The sequence below is a fragment of the Stegodyphus dumicola genome, chromosome X1 (assembly GCF_044657685.1).
Source record: "Stegodyphus dumicola isolate Sdum_Otavi_A_Nest chromosome X1, ASM4465768v1".
In the NCBI taxonomy this organism is placed as follows: domain Eukaryota; kingdom Metazoa; phylum Arthropoda; class Arachnida; order Araneae; family Eresidae; genus Stegodyphus; species Stegodyphus dumicola.
Window position 1 is genome coordinate 202,762,007 of NC_140780.1, and position 11,259 is coordinate 202,773,265.

Sequence of the window (11,259 nt, forward strand, 5' to 3'; positions counted from 1 at the left end):
AAATGTTTCTCTCCGAAGTTTTGAGCTAGAGAAAACTTTTAATTTTGATTCCGAATACTTGTGTAGCCTGTCTTTCGCTGTTACGTGGTTTCAATCCATAAATTTTAGTTCCATAAAGGATGAAAAATTCTATATACAGGATAAAAAGATCTATATACAGGATGTTCTAGAAGCTATGAAGGTGTTTAAAAACATCACGTATATTCTTAAAATTAAGCTGTTTTTTTTTCTTAAATAAGCGAAAGAAAATTCCTGACTATTTAAAATAGAAATCAATGATGAAAAACGTTACTTTCTGTCACGAAAATTTCAATAGTAGGTTCTTCTCTCCCGTGTAAGAAATCCTTCCCTGTCATACATAAAAAAATTCCAAGACTTTAATACCTCGTGTGCATGTGAAGTATTCCATCGGTAATTTGTAAAATAATTTCCCCAAATCTACAAGCTGAGGAAGTGGGAAGGGGGGGAGTAAGAGTCGAAAATGGAATTTTAGAACATGTTTATTATCTAGCCCATAACCTGTTTTGTTCCACAACATTACCCCTTTCTTATTTCAAACAAAGCGCTTGTTTATTTTCTGCTTTTCCATGGGTAATTTGTAAAATAATTTTCAAATGTTTACAATCAGAAGAAGAGGGAGTAATAATCGATAAAGGAATTTTAAAATATGTTTAGTATATATGAAATATACGTTTTATTCAAAGGTTAATTTAAAAAAATCCCTTAATCTGTTTTATTCCAGATGATTACTCTTTCATATCCCAGACAGAGCACTTATTTCACGTGTTTAGGAGGCCAAAGTTTCTTTCCAAAACCGTTAAAAGCAGACCCTTAGTAAAATTTCACCTTAAATATTAAGCTATGCAAAGGTACAAATTTTTAACCAAGCACCTTTCTTTATCAAGAATATTAATACCTTGTTAAATCGCTCATAAAAAATGTGGAATTACTAAGAAACTGAATAGGAAGCAAATCAAAACAGTTATTTTCTGTTCTCTAGTTTTAAAATATAAGAATATAGTTCATTTCGCTTTTAAGTTAATCTGTTAATTTAATAGAACAAGATCCAGCGTAATCCGAAAATGCATCAGAAACCCGAAATTTAGCATATAATGGATATAAACAGTTAAATTCTCATTAACTATAAAATAAGAAAGAGCTCTTATTCGCTAAAATAATAAATTATGCTCTAGTTGCGCCGAAAGCCATGATAATTCAGAGATACGTGATAGAGAAAAGAAACTGCAGGCGTAGATTATTATTGGTCAGTTAAATAACAGATTTAATTAATGGATACCCTTGTCACTAAGCAGTACTAAAATAATAAGGGTTTAAGCAGACCGTTAGATATCCGAATAAAGTATCACAAACAAAATTTGGATGCACTAATGTTCCAAAGTAGTGCAAAGCAGAATAATAAGATTCAGATACGGTACGTATGCTGCCACTAGAAGCAGAAACTGCTTATGAACTGATAACGTACTGAATCCTTACAGTGAAGGTTACGAAAAGAGTCCAAAATATAATATGGTAAAGAAAGTAAAGATGTACAAAAATACATAAGGATAATTACATGGCAAATCCATACCGGCAAAGGAGCAGAAATTAGTCATGCAATTAGAGAATTTTAATCTGGTTTCTGAGGTGAAGGCATGATTACAGTTTTAAATCAAACTGAAGATTTAATTAGTTTTGCAGTAATGATTTATTAATTACAATTTCTTTCACCCAATCAGATCAGCGAAATTTTCTGATCTGGTATGTTTACATATATATTATATACTTTATATACTCCCCCTTTTAAAGGGCGAGTGGGGACCAGGGAACCCAATCGCCAAATCCTGGTGGTGAAGAATCATCATTCACCACCTTTTTTAGTTCGGGCACAACTGTAGAGATAGGTTACTTAGAAGAAAGACACATGAAAAATGAGCAATGCCCTCACCGGGACTCGAACCTCGGACCTCTTGAATACGCGCCGAGTGTGCTGACCACTATACCACGAAGTCATCCTAAGAAGGCGGAAGAAATACCTTATATGGTTACTTTGCAAGCTGTGCTGAAAGAAAAAATGAAAATAAACTGCTAAGGTGAAGAATTCGTCAACTGGGTGCACTGATTACCACATGGTATTAAAGAACTGTTTTCGATGCACCCTGCAAAATATGCCGCACACCAAATGCTATTTTCATATGTTGTTCACCAAGGCGTCACACGAGAAAAGTAAGATGTAAAACAATATGTTAAATAGTTGCAGAGCATATGGAAGAATCATGAGCAGTTAATCTTTTTGAGCTGACTAACAGCGCGTTAGATGACTTGCGGAATTCATCGCAAAAAAAACAGGACAGAAAGAATTAGACAGGACACCAGAATTTTACAAATAGTTATACAGGTTTAGAGACACCGCACGACTGTACAGCTCTGCCCGGATTTTGATAGAAACAACCCAGGGTACGTAATTGGGGGGGGGGATCCTTCTTCTTTAATCACCAAGCCTTTCGGAATAATTTCCGCCTCGGCAGTACGTTACTGCACAGCACTTTAAGTGCCACTATACACTTACTAACATCCATGCCTTCTTCGGGATTTGAACTTCGGCTCAGCACCCAGCCGGTATCGCTATTCACTCTACCGATCAATATGGCATTGCAAAAGAGTATCATAAAATGTACCATGTGTCCAGTGCAGTTGCAATGCACTGTAATTGCAATGAATAGTCAGATTTTGTGGCACATTTAATGGTGAGCATTGCCGTAGGAAATGGAACATACCAAATCTGCAGCCCAGATTCTATGATTTATTTGTTGAATTGAAATGTGAAAGAATAAAATAACAAAAAGACAAAGAGCTCTCATGGAGATATCACAAAAATTGCAATCTTTCATGTGAATAGCCGCAGCCTCAGAGTATTAATAGGTAGTAAGAGCTACTTTAACTTCAATACACTATCTGTATTCAAGTTCACGGACTTCAACAAGCAGCATATATTGAAGAACACGCTCTGTACTGAAGTCTGAAATTCTTTCCATAAGATTGTTCAGAAGTGCTATCGGGATATTTTCTTATTTTTCTTGCAAGACATTAAGCAGTTCCTGCGCATTTTGAGGTAATGATCTGTGTGCTGCACGCCGTCCAACAACGTCCCAGGAATGCTAGTCGGGGCATAGATAAAGAGAATAAACAGGCTATGTCGCGCGCATGGTATCCTCGTTGTCCGATACTGTTAAGAAATCTGACTTATGTGTGGGGGAAACTGTAATTCATGTAAGGAATATCGAGACCGGATGCTTTACAGAAAAAGCGAACATAACTCACAAATATCTCTGCACAGTACTTTTTGCCGCGACGAATCTGGGTTCTAACATATGATGCAATGTGCGAAGTCATACAGATTCCTTACCCTTACCGGTTACAGTTCTACAACAAGCAACTTCTTGAACGTATCGTTGATGGTAAAGCATTTTTGCATTCATCATTCTGTCTGAAACCCAGAACCGCTCTTAACAGTGAACTGAAATTTATTTCTTTAATTAATTTTACTTTTACGTTTAAATGTAGTTTTTGTATTTTATTGTTTGGATCTTGCATTTTCCAGTTTTGTCACTGTATTAGAACAACGATTCTAATTTATTTTTTCATGCACTTTCACGTATTTCATGATATTCTCTCCATCCAGTCCAGGCAGGTTCCTGGACTATTCCTATTTTTACAAATCGTCAGACGAATCCCTGAGCTATCTTCGATCTCTTGGTTCCCCCTTATTTTCCTTCCCTTGCCTCTGATTTCTCCTCTCGAGATAGCCACGTCCGGAATTCTTTATCGGCATATGCCTGCGGGCTTAACTTCACGGAGCCGGCAACGTTGTACTCGTGCAATAGTTTCGATCATAAAGCGTATGTCTGTGATCATGGTCCATGAATGGTCTTTTGAGAAAGATTTGCTGACTACACCTAGTGGTTCAATGACGATGCTCCCCACACCCCTATAAGCTGGCTTGTCAATGGCTTAACGATAGCGAAAAGCATCTAGCTGGCTCTTATACCTATAATTCATCAGTCAAAGGAAAAAAAAATTGAGTAGACAACATGGGTGCTTGCAGCAATCTGGGCAGATGTAGCAGTTATTTTTTTCTCCTCGCACTAAAATAGATTTATACCAAACATATCTTGCTGTTGTACTTCTGACGACCATCTCCATATATACGTAGAGTTGTTCCTCTGGATTTGGCAACATTTTGCAATCGCGAGATGATATTTTTAAGACACTCACTACTGTCGCAACTGCCGTCCAGCAGGTGAATGCTGACTGCCGTACCGATGGGTCCAGGTTGGAATCCTAGAGTAGGCATGGATCTTTGTAAGCATATAGTGTCTGCGTGGCAAGAGGGCACTCTAAATATAAAAGTCCTCTCTAGAGTTTGGTGATAGGGAACGAAAGGACTGCAAACCTCGGGCTGTTCTCCCTCAAAATAGCGGCGGAATGCACTACGGAATACCTGCACAAGTACTGGTCTTGCTTCAACCTGTACCGGTTGTCGCAACTTTAGTAACACTTTTTCCACTTCAAAGCGTCTAGCTTTTCGTTCTCTATAATACTCAATGAAATTATGTAACGTCGGCATTTTGCTGAAGATATTCGTTGTAATGGCATTATTTCCCAGAAAAATAAGTGGCATAATCTCCTACGTAAACAAGAGTTCTATTTCTCCGCTCATTGCAGCTTGTGACAATTATTCCTAAACTCTAATCAAAGTTTGACTCAGGTCTAGCAGTCAGATTTAAACTAAACTCTATCCAGTCGTTCTTAGCTCTTGTCAGAATACTCGCTCAGGCCAGAAAGTTATGCGAATTTTAATGGCAAGCGCATCTTATCCTCAAACCTGTAAGAGCTATCATTATGACTGAGTAAACCTTCCTGCGGTGTTATGACTAAAGTTTGTATTGCTGTGCTTGGTAATTTATTTTAGGAACTTATATTCAATATATCCAATCCAGAGGTTGTAGTTTTGAAAGTAGGGTATTATGCCATCAATCCGTCGACCACATTTTCGTGAATATTGTATAAGGAGAAGCCGTTTTAGCTTATATTATCATTTTAAGTGCGTGAAAGCGGGAATGGCCTAGTAAATAATTATTTGGTTTGATATTGGATTTGTATTTACGTTACAAGTTAATATTTGCAATTCGCAACCCAGTTAGATAAATCTGTGGTAAGACACTAGGCTGTAGAGCCAATTTAATTTCACATCACACAAGTTACAGGCATTTTCCGAATGAAGAGCAGTTCGGTACTTTCATTTTTATAACATCGCTCTTTCCATAGCTTGGTCCGTACCAGAAAGCCTTCCGGGTGATGCGGTACGGCATAATCCTTTTATTCCCTAAAAACTATCAAGCAATATACTGTGTAAGCATTATATTTTCATTTAATACATTATACCGTTTAATGAAATTGTTTATTATATATAAGTATAAATAACTACTCTGTCTGTGTTTTACCTCTCAAGTTAAGTAGTATTCCACAGTTATTATTTAAAAACATCTAAGGATAGCGATACCAAGACGCCAAATGCCTATTTCTGAACAAATAATGTCTGCAGTCTCCTTGCCATGTTAATTGTTGTGCAACTTGTTACGAATTAAACGATGCTTCTTTTTACCTATTAACCTCAGAGTGTAATTTTTAATTTTGACAGCAATACCGGTGAAATATTTTTATTCAATCAGCGGGCAAAGAGATGCACACTGGAAACAGGATGGCTTTATTCCTGAAGTCCTAAAAGATTTTAATAATTTGCGATATTTGATAAATGGGCATAATGTGTTGTTTGTGCAAAGATGAACTGCAAGGAGAGGCAGATTATATTTGTTTTGAAAGGTATAAATACTTAGTTCAAATCTTCACTGACTATGGGCGCATTGTTGTTAGCGGAGAACTATTTATTTATTACTTTTATGATAGATAACAAGCTTCTTGCATATGAAGAAATAGTTTTCGGTTTAGATTGCTTGCGATCATTATTGTTGATACAGCTTTATTTGTCAGGAAAAAAAAAAAAAAAAGAGAGAGGGAGAGAGCAAGCCTGGATAAGATATTTTTGACCTCTGCTCTCATCACCTCAAATGGGCTCATTTCTGTGCAAAACCGCTCTATGCTAAAACCATTTGTTTGATTTTTATAAACTTCTGAACAATATACAATTTATTATTCATAATTTTAGCACTTTAAATTAAAATAATATTTGCGGAATTTCTAATTTTACGCTTTAATTTAGTTTGAATTCCTATTGTTGTTACTTATAATCACTTGTCTGACAGTAACATCGCCCACGAAATCCCTCGTGGCAAGAAGCGTACGATACGCTGCCGTTGGCAACAGCCTTGAGCACCATACACGTGACAGTGTGATTTAGCTCAGTTCCGCCCCCAATTTTGATGGAGAGCAACTCGGGGGGAGACGGGTCTCTGTCCTTTCTCCTCTTCCACCAAACCATACGAGAGGATTCGCCGCATATTTAGAATGCCGCACCGACACTACACATTTACAAACATCCATGCCTTCTCCGGGATTCGAACCGTGGCCACTTCGGCACGGTAGTCAGCGACGCTAACCACTACGCTCTAGAATTTGTTAAATTCCTGGAATATACCGTATGACTCTGATTTTCTCTTCTGACATATTCTCACTCATTGGCTATTTCAGTGTTGATTATTTCACAAAAGTAATAAAACGTTCCACCTAACTGTTAGCAACAAATGTGAAGTAATCTCCAAGGATAATGCTCTAGAAAGATATGAACCTTATACTGTTCAAAAGTTAATAACTACATAAGGAAATACGCGTATGTCATAGATTTCAGATAGAGAAAATACTGATCACAAAGAAATGTCATTTTACAATTTTGATATAGCTGATTCTTCTCGCATGAAAATTCACTTATTTTACACCGAGTTTGCTTATCGGCCTGCTATTGTAACCATTATGCATGAATAGTTACAGTTATAGAGAGAAAACTATAGTACGAGTACAAAATAAAATTTTGGATGTTTATGATTTAGCTTGTAGATATTTGAAATTTATCTTCCAGACACTATTATTAAAAATACAATAACCTGGTAAAATTGTACACATTACATTTATACAGACAGGTGTTATTCAATGAAGTGGGTTCACAAAAAAGATGAACCTCCAAAATCATGACTGAAATATGCTTGCTCAAGATGCCATCAGCTACAATTTGTGAACAAAAAAATAATCATTCACACATTCATCAAAATCAGTCTTCGACTACCGATCAACTATTGAAATCGGTAAATCACATGATCAGCGAGTGCACTGCAAAGCCTTTCGTAGTTTTTAAAATGATTTTTTGAGAAAAAAATTCTGCCTAAATATTTCTCTTCTATCTATCTATCCATCTGTCTATCTATCTACGTATATATAATATAGCACAATTATTTCTTTACGATATTTCTCAAAACCTTGCACATGCCTAATACATGCAATGCTTTAAAGTGTATAGCAGTGCCAGTTTACAGCCTCTCCCATATTGAATAGCTTTGGATAAATAAACGTTGAGCTCGCTATTACTTTATCTTGCCTTATTTGGTTGAGATTTATTTCTTCCTTTTAATACATTCATTTTACTGTAAAAGGATAAAAAACTGGAGTTATAAATTTCTATTATATTTCCTCTTCCATCAACGAATGAACTAAAGCACCATCCCTAGTGTACTAGTACAGCAAATATTAATGCATAAAAATTCTTATCCTATTATGTTTTATTACCAGTTAAGTAGTACTGTTTCTAACCACTAATTCTTATTTACGATAATGAAATTATTCGTAAGCCTACCAATATCGATACTTTTCGTCAAAAATGTATTATACATAGTACGTATATTATATATGTAACTATAAATAAGAAAGTCTAAGCCTACCAATATCGATACTTTTCGTCAAAAATGTATTATACATAGTACGTATATTATATATGTAACTATAAATAAAAAAGAAAAGAAAAAGAAAAATGTAAAAATAAAAACTACTAAAATCACATAACTTCATGAAATTACTGTAAATAAATATAGGAAAGTAAATTATACGTGAATGTTTGCCTTTCAACAGTGGATAGCTGCCTAAAAAAATTTCATAAATCATTGACAAGGATTGAGAATATCATAATGCGCGATACAGAATACGATATTTTGAACCTACTTCAGTAACATGCAGATTTTTTTCAGGATTAGACAGCTATCCACTGTCAAAACATAAAAGTTTATATTAAATTTATTCCTTTATATATATAAAAGAGAGGAAATTTACGTAACAGTAGTTCGTTTATATAATACGATAGTGAAAATTATGAAAGTCACACATATACGTGTATGTATGCATATTAAAAGAGATTATCCCCTTTTGTCCCCTTGGAAAACAAAGGGAGAAAATATTGTAATTATAAAATTTTATATATAAGAACAACGCACTATAAGAAGATAATTATTATATTCTTTGCGATTTGTCATTGCAAGCTCCAGGGGCGTAGTTTGAGGGGAGCAAGGGGGGCATCTGTCCCCTGGCGCAGAATCCAAGTGGCGCCTAACTGATGTTACGACATTTTAGAATTACATGTTTTCCATCCTTGGCAAGCAGTAGGGGGCGCGAAATCTTCAGTTGTCCCTGGGCGCTGAAAGTTCGCTTAGAATGTGCGCGAATATTTAGATTTTAGAAACGCGTTTCATTTTACTTCTTGGCAAAACGGAACTTCATACCAGAAATAACATATTGTTACGGAATTGTTGTTATAATTAGCATAACAACTACAGTAAAGCAAAATTAAAAAAAAAAAAAAAAAAGACCGGCAGTGATTATTTAGTTTCATAACACCGTAGACATACATATATTAACGAAAACTGACATAGTGCTTTAACATAGCTTTTTATTTTATGCAGTAGGAGCAATAACATTTGGGCAAAAGTTTTACGTTTCCCATATCATATTAATGTAAGCTTTTCGTACATAGAAATAAAATAAAAACTACAACGAATCACCGAATGCAAAGATTTTACACTTTCTGAACGTCCTGTAATGAGCTCAAAATGCCTGCATTTTAGGAGCAGCAATGTTTTTAAACAAAACAGCAATAACTGCATTCTACAATTTAAATTATTGTTGTAATTTACAACAAGAGAAATACGTGTTTCAGTTTCTGCCGAATCTCTTCAAACAGTAATAACCGTCATAAACAAAACTGCGGTAACAAAGATGCACAACAAAATACCAGACCACTGGTAAATAAATAAAATCCTAAAAGCTGTGTTATAAAATTATATAATTTAGTATTCCTGTCTAAATTTTAGCATTTTCAAATTCGTGATAAATTTAAGATATATAAGTTAGTTGAAGGATAGAATGAATAATTTTGAACTAAACACTTGACACCAGATTTTTCGCTTATTTGCATTAAAACTTAAATAATGTATTTTAGAACATAATGGACATTTTCTGTTGAAAAGGTATGAATAAATGTTTGAAAACCTTTATAATCAGTTATTGCAATATGTCTGCAATGTAGAAAAAATCAGTTTCTTCCAATAATTCTATTGCACATTTCTATATAAAATATTAAATACTATTTTATAACTCAATGCTGAAACTACAACAGTGCACCAATATTTTTCATTTAACTGACATCACTTTTTGTTCAGGTTTTCTACTTTGAGTATAGCTCTTATGTGATTTATGTAAAAGTATAGTAATGTGTTTTAACTTTTATTACTAATATAACATGTTGATAAAAATGCATAAATTCATAAAGTATGTAATCTGACTTCCTGAGTTATGGATATTTTTAAATATGACACACGCAAATGCTGTCTATTATTATATTTTAATGTTTCATGATATAGCTTGCGTGATAGTAAAAAACACCTCTTTTGCATTCAAGCACATAATATACTTGCAGTCTCCCAGTATGAGAAACCACCTAATGAAAACTAGTTAACACTGTTGCCACTCTGACTTAAAAATTTTACGCACATAATTTTACCTCAACAGTTAGAGGTGAAATAAAATATTACCCTTTTAGACGTTTGCGATTTATCTTTTTAATTTCAATTTAAACTGATGTAACGACATTTACTTAATATTTAAATGCGTGCACATTTTATCAGAAGCAAATATGAAGTTGAAGATTGAGCAGATATCCGAGACTGACAAATGTCATTCTTCTGCAATAAAGTAAACAATTAACGTTTTAAGAAAAACAAGTTTGTTAAGCTCTGTTTCAATTTTTTAAATTCAAAATATGCTGCTTATTTTTCTGATACATTGCATATCTATAATGTTGTAAAGATTTTAGAAATACTCGAAACAAATATAAAAATTAATATAAGAGTGTTATTTTTTTTAATACCGCAAAAGGTGCTCTTCTAATGCTTTGTATGTGTTAAGAATCCCTTAAATATATTGTAGTATTTGTAAAATCATAATAATTTTAATGAATTTATTTGTTTTTATTTTATCTCAGGAATAAGCGTATTCGTGTGAAACTTTTAGCAAAATTACTTAATATATAATTATGCGTTGAATTAAGAACAAATTATGATGTTTCTGATACTATAAACAACATAGCATTTCTGGTTTCAACTCGAAAACAGTTTATGCTGTCTGTGATTGCCTAATGTGCCAGCAGTACAGATCGTCATCAGAAAAGCATGCATGTGTTCGCCGGCAAGTTAGAAAGTTAATAAAAGCTTCTTACCTCCATTAAGATATCCAGTTATAGCAAATGCGAATTGGAAATTGACTCCGAAATGAGCAGAACAAGTCGAAAGAGTTTTAGTGCAGACATTGCGCCGTTTCGGCGCCGCATTACAAAAATTTTTGCTTCTCTTCCGGACGTGTGCTCAACTGTGTGTGAACGTAGACCCGACAACACCATATACTTCACTCCGCGAAGGCAAGCAAGCCTCTAGTGGAAGTTCTAGTGGAGACTTTTATTCTACTACTCACCCCTGATAGCGGGCCTCTCTTTTTCATTTATCTTTTTCCCTTTACGACAGTTTCATCCCGCCCTGGTTTGCCCCCTTTCTTTTTCTCTCTCCTTATTCCATCTGAGTAAGCTTAACTGCAGGGGCTGTGCAAAAACTTCCAAGCGGGTAGAAAAATCTAACCTACGAAACAACTTGCCCAGTTCATAAACAGTATTTCCTTCGCTTACTGTGGGTTCCCCCTCCTCCTCTGTGCGTTAACGTT

The 11,259-nt window shown here is 34.8% G+C and overlaps 1 protein-coding gene across 1 annotated transcript in view; it reads right to left on the reverse strand.

Annotated features, from left to right (window-relative positions):
* The window catches only part of LOC118182025 (uncharacterized), a 153,431-nt gene extending 142,437 nt beyond the window's left edge, over positions 1-10,994 (reverse strand). The window contains exon 1 of the mRNA XM_035351289.2: positions 10,766-10,994. The gene's annotated coding sequence lies outside the window, so the exon portion shown is untranslated. The remainder of the gene's footprint in view (positions 1-10,765) is intronic.
* Between the last annotated feature and the right edge of the window lie 265 nt (positions 10,995-11,259).